This window comes from Canis aureus, chromosome 8 (assembly GCF_053574225.1).
Source record: "Canis aureus isolate CA01 chromosome 8, VMU_Caureus_v.1.0, whole genome shotgun sequence".
Taxonomy (NCBI): domain Eukaryota; kingdom Metazoa; phylum Chordata; class Mammalia; order Carnivora; family Canidae; genus Canis; species Canis aureus.
The window spans coordinates 19003642-19018376 of NC_135618.1; positions in this window are offsets into that span (position 1 = coordinate 19003642).

Below are 14735 nucleotides of genomic sequence, written 5' to 3' on the forward strand. Positions count from 1 at the left end.
AGGTTAAAAGTAACAGTGGCCTAAGGTTGAAGTCTTTCATATAAAAGTTCAGGTAAGCAAAGCAAGGGTGTTGGTGCCCTTTTTCAGGGATTAGGTAAACTGAGGCTCCCTCTGTGTTGTTCTGCCATCTTCAAAACCCCTAATCTCCATTCATCCTGTCTCTGTTTTCATCAGCAGAGAGGAAGAAGAGAAGAGAGTCACACACCTTCACAGTAGGAAAAGGTCCCAGAAATTGCACCTGTGTTTGTACATTATTTCCGTTGCTTATAACAGCCGTATGAATGCACCTGCCAACAGGGTGGGAATTGTACGTACTTGATAGGACAACCTTCTACCTAAAAAGCAGAGGTTCTATTTGAGGAAAGGGGAAAATGGATATTAGTGTATTATTAGCAGAGTATGCCATTTAAACTGATTCAAAAGTTCATCTGCAAATAAAAACAAAATTTAAAAAAATGAAAATTTAGCATATGTTTTTTACTAGAAATGTATAACAAAACAACACTATATCAAATACAAGTAGATAATAGGTAAGTGAAACATTAAAGAAACAATATTATGTAAATATATAGTATATGATAAAGGTATAATTTTGAATCAGAGATAAAAGCTAAAGTAGCCTATAAATGGTTCAGAAACCGAATAGTCACACTGGGAAAAGGCCTACCTATGTCATACTACCAACAAAAATAAATTTCAAGTGGATTAAAGAGCTAAAGATAAAAACCCCTACACAAGTATTAAAATGTAAGAAACTTACAATTTTGGGGCACAGGTTTTTCTCAGTAAGATATGAGCTCCAGCAGACGTAGAGAAGAATATTGACAAATATGGTACATAAAGGAAATGACTGCAGGGTGAAAGACTAAACAAAAGTTGAAAGGAGTAGTAAAGGGGGAGAAAATATTTGCAATATGTACAAGAAACCAAAGAGTAAGTCAATAAAGAACTCCCATGTATCAACCATTATGTTAATAAACATTCAAAGACTTACAGCCACTTTTGGTGAAAAAAATCCTTCTGCATGGTTGATGGCTGAGTAAATTGTTTCATCTTATTTGGAGGGCAATTTGGAACTAGCCAAATTTAAAATGCACATACTATTTGATCCAGCCATCCCACCAATAAATAGCTATTCATTTGCTTGAGATCACAAATGCCTGAAATGTGCATGAATACAAAGATAATTGATTTCACTTCATCTAAAATGTATTGAGGCTAATGCTTTGCTTTTGCCAGAAGATGTCAAGGTTTTTAAACACGACAAATACCACCTGGCTGATAGTGGTAAGATGCCATCAATTGTAAGACGCAGCCTGAGAGATGAAAAAATGTCAGGGGAAAGTGTGTCTAAGAAATGCTGAAACAGTATAAAAGAATGGTCTTTGTAGCATTATTTGTAATAATGAGAAACTGGGAACCTAAATACTCAGCAACAAGGGAATGATTAAAATGTAAAGTCATAACAATACTCCCAATATTCTATAGCCATTGGAAACAATGAGAAAGATCTGTGTGTTTTGAGGTGGAAAAATCTCCAAGACATATTGTTTAGAGGAAAAAAGGAGTTAAAATGTATGTATTAGAGTTTTACTGGGAAGAACTATATATGTATAAATTCCAAACTATATATTTGTGTAGAAATGCACAAAAATAAAAGTGATATATTTACATAGAAGAAAAGTTGGAAACGATAGTGTTTACATGTGAAAAGGGAAATTGCATTGTGAAACTTTTTTTTTAAAAAACTGCTTATTTCTGTTTTTCTTTTTTACATAATAAGGATATAATCATGTGTCATGTTTATAATGTAAATGTTTAAAAAGAATCTGGAAAATACAGAGACATGTAAGGAATAAAAAAACATCTAGAATACAACCACCTAGATAATAGCACCATTAACAGTTTTTGTGTATTTCTTTCTAATCCACTTTTCTTTGCAACTGGGTAGATGTTGACACCTTTCCTTGAGGTAGGAGATACGGGAATAAAAGGTGTAGGTGAAGAAGATGATAAATCAATTTGGGGGCATGTTAAGTTGGCATTGCCATGATACGGTGATATCAAGTAAGCAATTGGATATATAGGCATGGAGCATAGGGGGAGCTCATGATCAGCTTACAGTATTAATGCTTTCCCTTTCAAGTGATAGATTTTAGTATTCATATGTCTGACACAAATAAAAACGTCATTTCTTGTGGCAGCATAGTGTAACATGGCTTATTAGCCCTGGGATTCAACAGATCTTCCTTCCCTGCTGTTCCCCACCCCCTCCCCTCACTGTATCATTTTCTACTTCCGTCCATCTGTCCATCTTGGGAAAAACATTTAAATGAAAAAAGCTTCCGTTTTCTCATCTAGGAAACGAAGGTAATGTTACCTTCCTTGGAGATTTTTGCAAAAATTAAATACGTAGCAGCGCCTGGAATGCTTAGTTGGCTCTCAACATTTAAATTTTAGTGTTTTTTTTACTGTTAATTAAATCACTGCAAATTTTTTGTTTATTTTTAAGATAAAAGAGAAATGGAAGTACTGGCTTGGTAAGTTCTCGGTAAAAATACAGTAATTCAGGTTTTTGGTTTTTTTTTTTTTTTCACATTCATTTTAACATAGTCTTGATCTTTCATGATGTGTTTTAAAGATTACGTTACATTTACTCCGTAAGGTTTGCACAGGCCTTTGGTTAAAATTATCAAAATCACAACCTGGTAATTTAATATAATGAAAGGGAAATAATTCATGAGTGTCTCATATACAAGAACTTATTAATCATAGTTATTCCAAACAATTTTTTCCTTCTGCGTCAGAGGTTCTCAACAGACCAGTATATTAAATAACCCACTAATGTTAGAGCTTCAAACTCAGCCACCACAAAGAGGTAAATAACTCTCCTCAACTGGGATTTGGATTGCTTGTCAGTGCTGAGGTCACTATCACTGTTAAATGACAGATGTTTTCCTGAAAATCCCTTGTATCTCTTCTTGTAATATAAAGTTCAGTGCCTGCAACAACAGGGTGGTGTTCTTTAATAACTGTTAAATTTATTCTTTAGAGATTTTACAAAGATGTCCTATTGCTCCTGGAGGACTCCCTTGACACCCAACTCTGCATTTTCTTTTTGCATAATGCCTACAATTTAGAGCCACCAAGCTCCCTGTTGTATAGCTCCTGTATTCTTGGTTCAGTACAATCAAAATACTCATAAATCTCCTTTTCTTCCAGTAGCTTTCTGCAGCAGCTGGGGTATGACAGTGATGTCCCTGATCTATAATTCCAGACAACCCTAGGGTGAACACATAGACCAATCCAAAGCTACTACGTCAGATAAAGTGATGTTGTTTGCACAACTCAGTGTCCTCAAGAGGTTGTCATGTAATACTCCCAATTTGTATTCTGCATAAAACTCCTTTTACAAGTTATAAACTTCCTACAGGGAACAAATGTATCCAGCTAAAGGATGCTGAACACATGATTGTAATTTTATACTCGAACGGAATGGGCTAAGCCTTTTCTATCCTAGAGCTAAAAACTAGAAAAGAATCCAAATTTCTATGTAACTGTGACATTATCTTCAGTTTTGGAATTCTAATGAGGCAGTGTGTTCCTGAGACGTTGCATTTGATATTTAATGCTAAGAATATGACTGAGTAATATAAACATTTGTACACGAGACTTAAGTGTTTTATGGATAGTCATAACAAGAATTTAATTGATTTTTCAGAAAAGTATTTACTTGAGAGAGAGACAGAGATAGAATGTGAGCAAGGAGGAGAGAGAGAAGCAGGCTCTCCCCTGAGGAGGGAGCCTGATATGGGCTTGATCCTAGGATCCCAGGAACACAGTCAGAGCTGAAGGCAGCCGCTTAACCAGCCGAGCCACCCAGGCACCCCTAATTGACTGTTTGTACTGTATTGACTTACAGTTGAATCAGCTATTAAGTTATTCCTATTGTCATATTAATTGCATTAGAAAAACTTCAAATAAATGCTAAACAGTTGACCTTTTAACAACACAGGTTTGAATGGTGCAGGTCTACTTATAAATTTTTTTTTTTTTTTTGTATAAATACAGTACACTATGGTAAATGTAACTCCTATGACTTTGTTAACATTTTTCTTTTTCCTGGCTTCCTTATGATGAGAATAGATTATATAACATCACAAATTATGTGCTAATTGACTGTTAGCATCAAGCCTTCTGGCGAGCCATAGGCCACTGTATTTATCTTTTGGGGGAATCTAAAGTTATACATAGATTTCCAATTGCATAGAGGATTGGCAACCTTAACCGCCCCCCCCCCCCCATGTTGTTCAGGGTCAACTCATGTTTTTATTTGCGTGACACTTCCTAATTCTCTCAGATGTTTCTGTGCATAGGCAAATGTCCCTGGGAGGCAAAATCTCTCCCAGTTGAGAACCCCTCATTGGTCTAGATACAGTAAAAGCAGGTAGATATGAAATTGAACTCTAAATGATCTGCTTGATAATATTAGGATTGAAAAAAAACCACTGGGGATCCCTGGGTGGCGCAGCGGTTTGGCACCTGCCTTTGGCCCAGGGCGCGATCCTGGAGACCCGGGATCGAATCCCACGTCGGGCTCCCGGTGCATGGAGCCTGCTTCTCCCTCTGCCTGTGTCTCTGCCTCTCTCTCTCTCTCTGTGACTATCATAAATTAATTAATTAATTAATTAATTAATTAAAAAAAATAATAATAAAAAAATAAAAACGTTTGTTCTATTTAAACTCAAACTTAAAAAAAAAAAAAAAAAAAAAAAAAAAGAAAAAAAACCACTTTAGGTTCAGCTGTTCTAGGAAGTATTCCCAAGCTTTCTTGACCTTTTCTTCCTCTCTTCACCAGAGGCTGTAAGTCTCTGCTTCCCAGAAAGGTCTGTATCTTTTTCTTTTGTTTTCTACCTCTAGCTTCTAGCACAGTGGATGGCACATGGTAGATGTTCTTTTGACCTGGATAGATGAATGGATGTTACAGTTATTTTCATCTTGGAAGTATATATCTATAAAATGACAGACCTTTAAAAAAATAGATGTTAGATGTTTGCAGCTATTTTATTTTGCTTTGTGTTATCTCCTTAATTGTTATAAGCCTGTGAGACTTTATTCATGAATCATTATTCACCTAATTTTATTGGGTGCTTACTATGTGCCAGACACTAATGCTATGAGCTGAGGACACAGTTATGAAAAAACAGACATAATCCTTTCCTTAGGAGTCTTACAGATGATTAAAAGACAGTTATGATCCGGGAATGGCCTACTTATTCACGTCTGACATCACTGGTTTCCAAGTAAATCAAAATTATGTAGGATCTAGAAACCTCCTTTTTTTTTTTTTTTAAAGATTTATTTATTTATGATAGACATAGAGAGAGAGAGGCAGAGACACAGGAGGAGGGAGAAGCTGGCTCCATGCTGGGAGCCCAATGTGGGACTTGATCCTGGGACTCCAGGATCGCGCCCCAGGGCCAAAGGCAGGCACTAAACCGCTGGGCCACCCAGGGATCTCCTAGAAACCTCCTTTAGATAACGTGGCATAGTAGAATCATGGCCTGTAGACTTTCAGGCTTTCCCTTCTGCTTCAGACAGCCTAATGCTTTTTTACAGCTTTTGCCATGCTTAGAACACCAGAGGTGGAAATTTGGGGTCGACAGTAGTGGGATTATCATTCGGAAGTAATGAGGAGGCAGTGCTGTTTTTCAGTAGATCTCTTCCTAACAAAAGGCCTGCCAGGAACCTAGAGAGGCAGCATTCCAAGAAAGCACAAGATGTTGCATAGAAAAAAAAACAAAAAAAGTGTTGAATAGCTTTCTTTCTCTAATTACCAATGCATCCCTGAGTTTGATTAGAGTCCCTCAGCTGTCTGTGGGGCTGATGGGATATAGTAACAAAAATAGTTCAGATTCTCCCGCTCTCACTCCTCTCTGCTCACTAACTTATTCTTTTTAGTTTCCCTGTGAAGTTCCCTCCCTCTCCATTCCAGCTTTCCATATGCACCAAGAACAGTCCCACATATGTTCACAAATATTTGCTCACACTGCGCACAGTCCCTGCCAGACACTGAAGTCCCCCCGTGTATGACATCTCTAAAACCTTCATTTGAATCTACAGTTGAAACCATGCCAGCAATACCGTATGTGATCCTGCAAATGTCTTTCGACCTCTTCTCCTAACTTACGCCACTTATGCCACAAGTACACCGGCCTTTTTTCTGCTCCTCTGATACAGCACATTGGCTTCTGTCTCATGGGCTTTGTGTTTGTTGCTTTCTCTGCCCAGAATGTTTTTTCCCCAAAGCACTGCATGACCGAGTCTCTTCCATCATTCAGCTATGTTAAACTGCAACTTTCTCAGACCTGACTTCCCATGCAATCATCCCATTACCTGCTCACTACCCACCACTATCTAAAATCATTGTATTTATCTGTTCATCACTTACTTGTCTCTTTTATTAGAATGTAAGCCCCCAGAAAACAGGAATATTTTCTTTTAATTCAGCAGTGGATACTTGGCCCGTAAGAGTGGTTGGTGGTGGGCACTCGTAAATACTTACTGACGTAGTTAAGCAATGAATGAGCCACATATGGCTAAGCAGAGGTATGTGACAACTTTGGAAAATACGTCTAATTCTTATTTGTATCATATTGTATTAGGACAAGTTTCCTTAACTTTGACCATTGGCATTTTGGATGGGATATGTCATGGTTGTGGGGGTATCCTGTGAATTGTAGGATGTTTAGCAGCATCCCTGGCCTCTGCCCACTAGATGCTAGTCTCCCCAGTTTAAGACAACCAAAAATGTCTCTAGACATTGTCAAATGTTTGTCTAAGAGTAAAATTGCTTCCGGTTGATAACTACTTTTTAGAGAGATCCAAAGCAGGGAAACTTGTGCACCTGTTTCTTAGAGAGTTTTATTAAACACATATTTTTGGTCATTTTTATATTAATGCTACATACTGTCTGAAACTCTGAAATAGTGGCATATAACTATATACATATATTAATTTGTTTCTTCTCATGAGCCTGCACTTTGTCTGGGATTGGGCTGATCTTGGCTGGGCTTGGCTAGGTTTGATGTCAAGCTGCAGATCTGATCAGGTCTGTTTCATATTCTCATTTCCTTTGGATCAGTGGCTACCTGATTCAAAAAGCTCAATCTTGCTAGCATATTTTAAACTTCTGGTTTTGTTACGTCTTCAAACATATCATTAACTGAAGCAAGACATGTGGCCAAGACTAATGTCAAAGGGTAGGGAAATCTACCATTTATAGTGGAGGTGAAGGGGATTGAATATTTGCTGAATGGTAATCCAAATGATTATACAGATCTTACTATTTTCACTCACAGTTCTCTATTTAGGTAGAACCAATAGAGACTAGAGCAGGAGACATAGCTGAATGATAATCAGAGAAATTTTCCTTGACAATTAAAGGTTTTCTTAATGGGTTCTTGGAAGCTCTTCTCTCAAGATTAGTTTGTCTCAGGATGGTACTTAGCTTAATTTGAATCCCTTTTAGACTTTAAGATAGAACCCCTCCTATATAAAGTTTTGATAAATTATTTGAATTTTATGCATTGAAGATTCTTTGCAGAATATAACTATTATTAATTTGCCTTTTATAGTATTCTCTTACATACATCCTAAATTGCTTTAGGAAGTCGACTAGGTTTTAGCTGTGTTTGGCTGCAAGTAGCAAAAACTAATTTATGTTGGTTTAAACAAATAGGTTTAGTTTTTTCATATAACAAGGATTCTGGAATCAGATAACTGCTGATATTCGTTCAGCTGCTCAATGTCCTCTAAGTTAGCATATTGGTTCTTTTGGCCTTTCCCTTATCTCAAGATTTTGTTGCAGCTCCAAGTAGTGTATCTACATTTACAGCAGGAAGAGGAAGGAGGGACAGGCAGTCCCCAGGCATATCTATCTCTGTTACTGGGAAAGTGAGTATTGTCCTGGAAATTCTCCAGCAGGCTTCTGCGTATCTCTCTTTGGTCAGAACTGGGTCACTTGGCCATCCCTAGTTGTCTGTGGTGGAAGATGGCAAGGAGGAAGAGTGTTGACTGCTGAGTCAGTTCTCCAACAAACTCTGGGGAATGGTTTTGATATGCTATGATTTAAGGGAAAGCACTAGTGATAAATAATAATAATAACCTTAATTTTTCAACCATTGACATATCAGCAATTGTGCTAGTTGCCTTGCCTTTATTATATTACTTAATTTTCACTCAACCTCAGATAAGGAAGCTGAGGCTCAGAGTGATTAAGTAATGCCCCCGGCCCCTCACACCCCAGTTCTTATTGCTAAACACGTAAAGAGCAGAGCTGTAATCCATATCTAATTCTCTCTCATTCCAAAGCTTGTGACTTAAATCTGATCTGAGTACAGTATAAATGATGAATAATTCTTAAATCAGGGAATCTACAGAAGTTGTTAGACTCTCAGAGTTTGAGTTAATCCATTTCTTGAACTTGGGAAGTAAGTAATGACCTTGAAATTCAGCCATCTAGGAACATTTAATACTTTTATTAAGTATTTGAATAAGTTAATAACAAACACAGACAAGGCACTGTGTTAGATACTATGTGTGAGAGAGACAAAAAAAAAGTAAATGTAACATTGAAACATTGAGGCTGTACTTAGGAAATTTTCAGCATAGGAGGGAAAATAAGATGAACAGAAAGAGGGATCCCTGGGTGGCTCAGCGGTTTAGCGCCGCCTTCAGCCCAGGGCGTGATCCTGGAGACCCGGGATCGAGTCCCACATCGGGCTCCCTGCATGGGGCCTGCTTCTCCCTCTGCCTGTGTCTCTGCCTCTCTCTCTCTCTCTCTCTGTGTGTGTGTGTGTGTCTCATGAATAAATAAATAAATTAAAAAAAAAGATGAACAGAAAGAGAACACAACTTGTAAAGTGGTAAATGTTAGACTGTAAGACACACGGGGTGTGGTCATATCAGTTTCTGTTTGCCCTGAGGTGCCAAGACTAGTATGTTCCTGTACAAAAGAGGAACTCTATAAATATTTGCTCCTATGAACTGAAGAGAGAAGCAGATGAAATATGATTGGACTTCAGACAAAGATTTGATTTGCTCCAGGTGAAAGAATTAGGGAAAGCTTTGTGGAAAAAGTGGCATTTGATCTAGGACTTGAGAGATGCTAACAATGTGGATGGAAAGAACTGGGGATGGTGGAGGTGGTGGAGGAAAAGCAGTCAAGGAAGAAGTATCAGGAGCAAGGTGGAAGAAAACCACAGTTGTCTCGAGCGAACAGCAAGTGCTTCCATGTGGCTCCAGTGTAAGGCACTTGAACATGGTAGCAAAAGCAGTTGGTGGCAGGTGGTACAGATGGTGCCAGAGTAAAGGGTTTGGCTTTTATTCTGAGGCAAGTGGGAAATGGTAGAGCGACACGAGCAGAGCTGGACTTCAGGAAGGCAAATCTGCCAGCAATTTTAACATGCATCGGAGTGAAGAAAAGCTGGATGAGTTGGAGTATGCAGTTAGGTTAGTGTGACATTCCAGATAGAAATAGCCGTGGCCCAATGAGCACCAGCCCAGGGTGACAATGGAGAGGAGCCGTGGGTTTGAAAGCTGTTAATAGGGGAGGGCAGTACCTGCAGTTCATTTGATGTGGGGGGCCTCTGAGGGGGGAAATCAAAGATGGAATAAGATTTTTTGGACTTGAGTGACTGGAGAATAGTAGGGCCATTAAAAATAGTAGTGCCCCCTGAAGGAAATCCTCGTATTGGCTGGTTTGTGACGGAAAATGCTGTCTGGTTTTGGTCATTTTGAGTTGGGAGCCATCGAGGGATATCCAGGAATGAGTAAAGCTTGGGTAGTAAGAGTTGGTGATTCCCCTTTAGCATGGATGTGATTGCTGGCTAGAGTCAGAGAATTCTAGGATGAGCACGGTCGGGCAGATTCATGCAGGGCCTCACTGTGTTTGTCACTGTGCCTAGGTGACCAGTGTTTAGATAATAGTGGGCCTGAGATGACAGAGAATGCTTTTGGAGCCTTTAAGTTTTGGAGTGTGTGTGCAGTGTACGTGCATGTGCCCCTGTGTATGTGTGTGTGACACAAAGACGTCCTTCCAGGATTTAGGGATTTCCGATTTTATCCTAAGCAACTTTTATAGTAGAAGGCAGGGGGCAGCAGAGTCCCACTTTTCAAAGGGGCGTCTGGCTGTAACTTCAGAAGCCAGCTTGTTTCCACCCTCAAACTCCTATCATTTTTTGTTAATGAAACCATATCCCCTTTTTAAAAGTTGGAGAACGTAATTTGATTCCAAAATTGCTGTCTTTGGGTGCAGCATGTGGATCTGAAGCCTGACTTTGGGGGAGCATGCCTCCAAGCTGATTATATCAACTCCTTTTATTTTTTTTTAAGATTTTTTATTTATTTATGAGATACCCAGAGACACAGGCAGAGGGAGGAGAAGCAGGCCTCACAGGGAGCCCGATGCGGGACTTGATCCCAGGACCGAAGGCAGATGCTCAACCGCTGAGCCACCCAGGTGTCCCTAGATCAACTTCTTTTAAAGAAAGGAGCTAAGAACTTCTTCACTGCTGATGGTCTGATGCTATTTCCGCGGAAGGCTTGGTGTTGGGCTTGCAATGGGGAATTTTTAGCCTGAGGGCCAACTCTATCCTGGAGACCGCGGTTTGTATTTAAGGAAAAGAAATTAGGCCCAACCCAGCAGCGTTCTTTAAGATAGTTACCGTTGCAGTTAGAGCCGTGGTGAGCATCGTCCACCTCCCGGATGCTGCCGTTAGCTGGTTTCCTCAAGTCAGGTTGACCTGGGATAAGGGTGGGAGAGGAAGCCACATTTACAAATATGACTCATAGGTTCTTGACCTATCTCACTACTGCTGTCCCTCTTAGCACTTTCCAACCTCTGTCATTTTACCTGGCCCGACTGTGAAGCAGGAGCGCAGAAGCTTCTCGTTTCTGTTCTAGTGCTTGGCTGCCCTGTCTTCCACCAGGTGATGTCACCGCTGCTCCCTGACCCCTGGGTCCTGCTGCTGACCTGCAGGTGCCAGTCTGCCGGGCACCGTGCAGAGCCCCGGGCTCGCCTCTCTGCGCTCCGCTGCTACACGTCCGAGGGCCCTGTGTACGTTGGATGGCCCGTGTGGAGGCCAGCGCTCTGCCAGCCCTGGAATAGGTACTGGGTCACTTTAGGTTGCTACTAGAATAGGCACCAGAGCCTTGTTACCCCGATGCCATATATGGAATTTTTTTTTTAAGATTTTATTTATCCATGAGAGACACACATTGAGAGCAGCAGGGATCTTTGTCTGGTTCACTGATAGATCCCAGCCACCCCAGAGTACTGTTTAGAACATAATAGGAACTCAATAAATATTTGTTAAATGAACAAGTGGATCCTTGAAGGCTCAACTTCTATGTCATCGCTTCCGTGAAGCTTTTCATGTTTGACTTCTTTCAATCCTAATAAAATTCACTGTATCTGTCCTCTATTTTACTGTAGCACTTTGTTTATATTTGTATTATAGCACTTACCCCACTGTATGATAGTTGCTTTCTATTTCGATAAAAATGATAACAAAAGTAATGTAACAGAATATTACCTTGGGAGTTTTGATCAAGGCACAAAGATGCAATAAATACAAAATTTCAAACTGAGGTGTCATCCAAAGATGCAAATTTTCATAAGTTTCTTGACTCTGAAAAAAAAAAAAGAAACAACACAACCCACTCACACTGTAGATGTTGAAGGAGAGTGGAAATGAGGAGAGATTTGGTGAAGAGGATTTCTTTTGTCTTAAAGATTTCTTAATGGGGCCCCTGGGTGGTTCGGGATCAGATCCCTGCTCTGATAAACTAATCAATAAACTAGCTGGATAGAGAGAAATTCCATGAAGGGGTGGCGGAGGGGGGGGAGGGGGAAGTAGGACAGGATAAAGAAGTTTATGAGACAGGAAAGAGGAAGGACATTCCAAGGGAGAAAGCAGTAAGAAAAAGGTCTGGAGTTTTAAAGGACACAGTGTAATCAAAGTCAGTTGAGCATCTGCCTTTAGCTTGGGTCATGATCCTGGGGTCCTGGGATCAAGCCCCGTATCAGGCTCCTTGCTTGGCAGGAAGCCTGCTCCCCCTGCTTGTGCGCTCTCTCTGTCAAATAAATTTAATTTAGAAAGAGAGAGAGAGAGAGTGAGCACAAGCAGGGGGAGAAACAGGCTCCCCACTGAGCAGGGAGTCCTACTTGGGGCTCAATCCCCAGACCCTGGGATCATGACCCAAGTGGAAGGCAGACACTTACATGTCTGAGCCAACAGCGCCCTATCTTTTGAAAGAGCCCTGCTGTGAGTCCTCCACCCCCCAGGAGCAAGGAGGGTCCTTCTGCCTTCAACTTGAGTCCAGGAAGGGCTTCACAAGGACCACATGGAGACGGTGTGTCTCTGGCAGTTAGGGAGACACGACTCCTTCTCGAGTCTGGCCTGGAAATGGTAAAAGGCAGAGGCAGGTCAGCCAGCTGCCCTGATGGCAGGAACAAGCTTGGGGGAGACGGGAGAGACTGAACTAGTCCAGGATCATTTGCAATCCTCCCCATGATTGCCGCCTGGAGGTTCCCCTCCAGGACAGCTGGAGAGAAAGGCGGGGACCAGCCAGAGAAAAATACCTTTGACAAAGGAAAAGTAGTCAAATATTACTAAAAAAAAATGCTTTTGCGGGAGGCTTTGAGCAATCCATCAGGTTGTTAGGAAGCCTCATCTTTAAACACCCAAAGCAAAGAAGTTTCCAAATGCAAGGAACTGGCCCCCGAAGGGGGAAAAAATTCCAGTTTGGAAAAAATTCCAAATTTTTTTTTTTCCTCTGAATTAGCAGAGGTGGAGGTAGATCATGGTAGATGTGAACCCATAAAACTCTTAGAAGAAAATTGGGTAGTAAGCTCTTTGACGTTAGGCTTGGCCGTGAGTTTGTGGATTTGACACCGAAAGCAAAAATAAACAAGTGAGACTACATCAAACTAAAAAGCTTCTGCGCAGCAAAGGAAACCATCAACAGAATGAAAAGGCAACCTACTGAAAGGGAGAAAATATTTGCTAATCATATACCTCACAAATGGTCAATATCCAAAATATATTTCAAAACGCACACAATTCAATAGCCATCTCCCTAAGATTGTTAAACTACAATTTCCCTACGTCCTTTCCAACTGTATGATTCCTGGTGTATCACTTTTTTTTTTTTAAGATTCTATTTATTCAGGTTTTATGTTCAGTCTTTAATCCATTTTGGGTTAATTTTTGTATTTGGTGTATGATACTGGCTTAGTTTAATTCTTTAAAAAAAATATATGTATATAATTTTTTTTTTTTTTTTTTGCTGGTGAAAGCTTTATTGTTTCCACTTGGTCCAGGCCTGGGAGAGGCTCCCGGGTGGTCAGAAAGCTGCCTGGTGGCTGCAGGGAGAGCCTCAGCCCGAGGCCCTGCCGTCAGGGGGGTGCCAGAGGGGCCCCTCAAAGCCTGTGGGCTCCGAGGCTCCTGAGGGTGCTGGAGGATGGGCGTTTGGAAGGGATGCCTACCCCCCCCCCCCCCCCCGCCCAGCCCGGGCCGCCCGCCAGGTGAGCCAGGGGGTCCCCTGAGGACCCAGCTTGTGCAGGAAGCCGCGGAGGGGGGACCCTGCGTGGGGGGGGGGGGACCCCGGGGGGCAGACGGAGGGGTGGGGCAGCTCGGCCCCAGGTCCCCCGCGGCTGGTGCAGCGTCCGGGGCTGGACCCCCGCGATTGGGGCGGGCGGGGGCGCGGGGCGGCCTCCCCCGGGGGGTCCCGCTGGCCGGTCTGGGGGCGGGGGGGGGTCACCCCTCGGAGCCCAGCGCCAGGCAGGCGGGGGCTGGTCCCGGAGGCGGAGGGGGCCCAGGAGGTGGTTCCCGAGGTCCGGCCTGGGGTGGGGGGTGGGGGTAGCAGGGGCCCCGGACGGTCTGTCGGTCTGTCCGGCGCCGTGGGAGCAGGACACGGATCCCCGGATCCCCGACGGCGGGGCCCTGCTGACCACACAGCCTTGGACCCTGCGACCACGTGGGCCCCGGGGCTCTGCGGGCGCCTTAGGGGGGGAGGGGCTCCTCCCGGGCTTCTGGTTTGCGGGCGCTTATGGCGACTGGGGGCTGAGTCTTATGGGACTTTTTCCTGCTGCGACGGAGATGACGACGACAATTGCTTCTTTGGTCTTTAGAAATGATGAATTGCATTGATTTTTCAATGTTTAGCTAGTCTTGCCTTCCTGGGACAAACTGGGCATGATGGTATATTTATTTTACAAATGTGCTGCAGGATTTTTTTTTTTTAAGATTTATTTATTCATGGGAGAGAGAGAGAGAGAGAGAGAGAAGAGGCAGAGACACAGGCAGAAGGGGAAGCAGGCTCCATGCGGGGAGCCCGACACGGGATTTGATCCCGAGACCTGGGATCAAGCCCTGAGCTGAGGGCAGACGCTCAACCACTCAGCCGCCCCCGCGTCCCTGTACCGCAGGATTTAATATGCAAATATTTAGTGAAGATCCTTCTGTGTCTATGGAAGATAATGATTTGTTGTAAGTTTTAGAAATTTTTGCCAATAAACCCATCTGGGCCTGTGATTTTCTTTGTAGGAAGTTTTAAACTACAAACTTATTCTTTGAAAAATGTAGGAAAATTTGAATTATTTCTTTTTGGGTATGCTTTGGTAGCTTGTGTCTTTTAAGGACTCTTGTCTATTTCATCTTTTTTTTTTT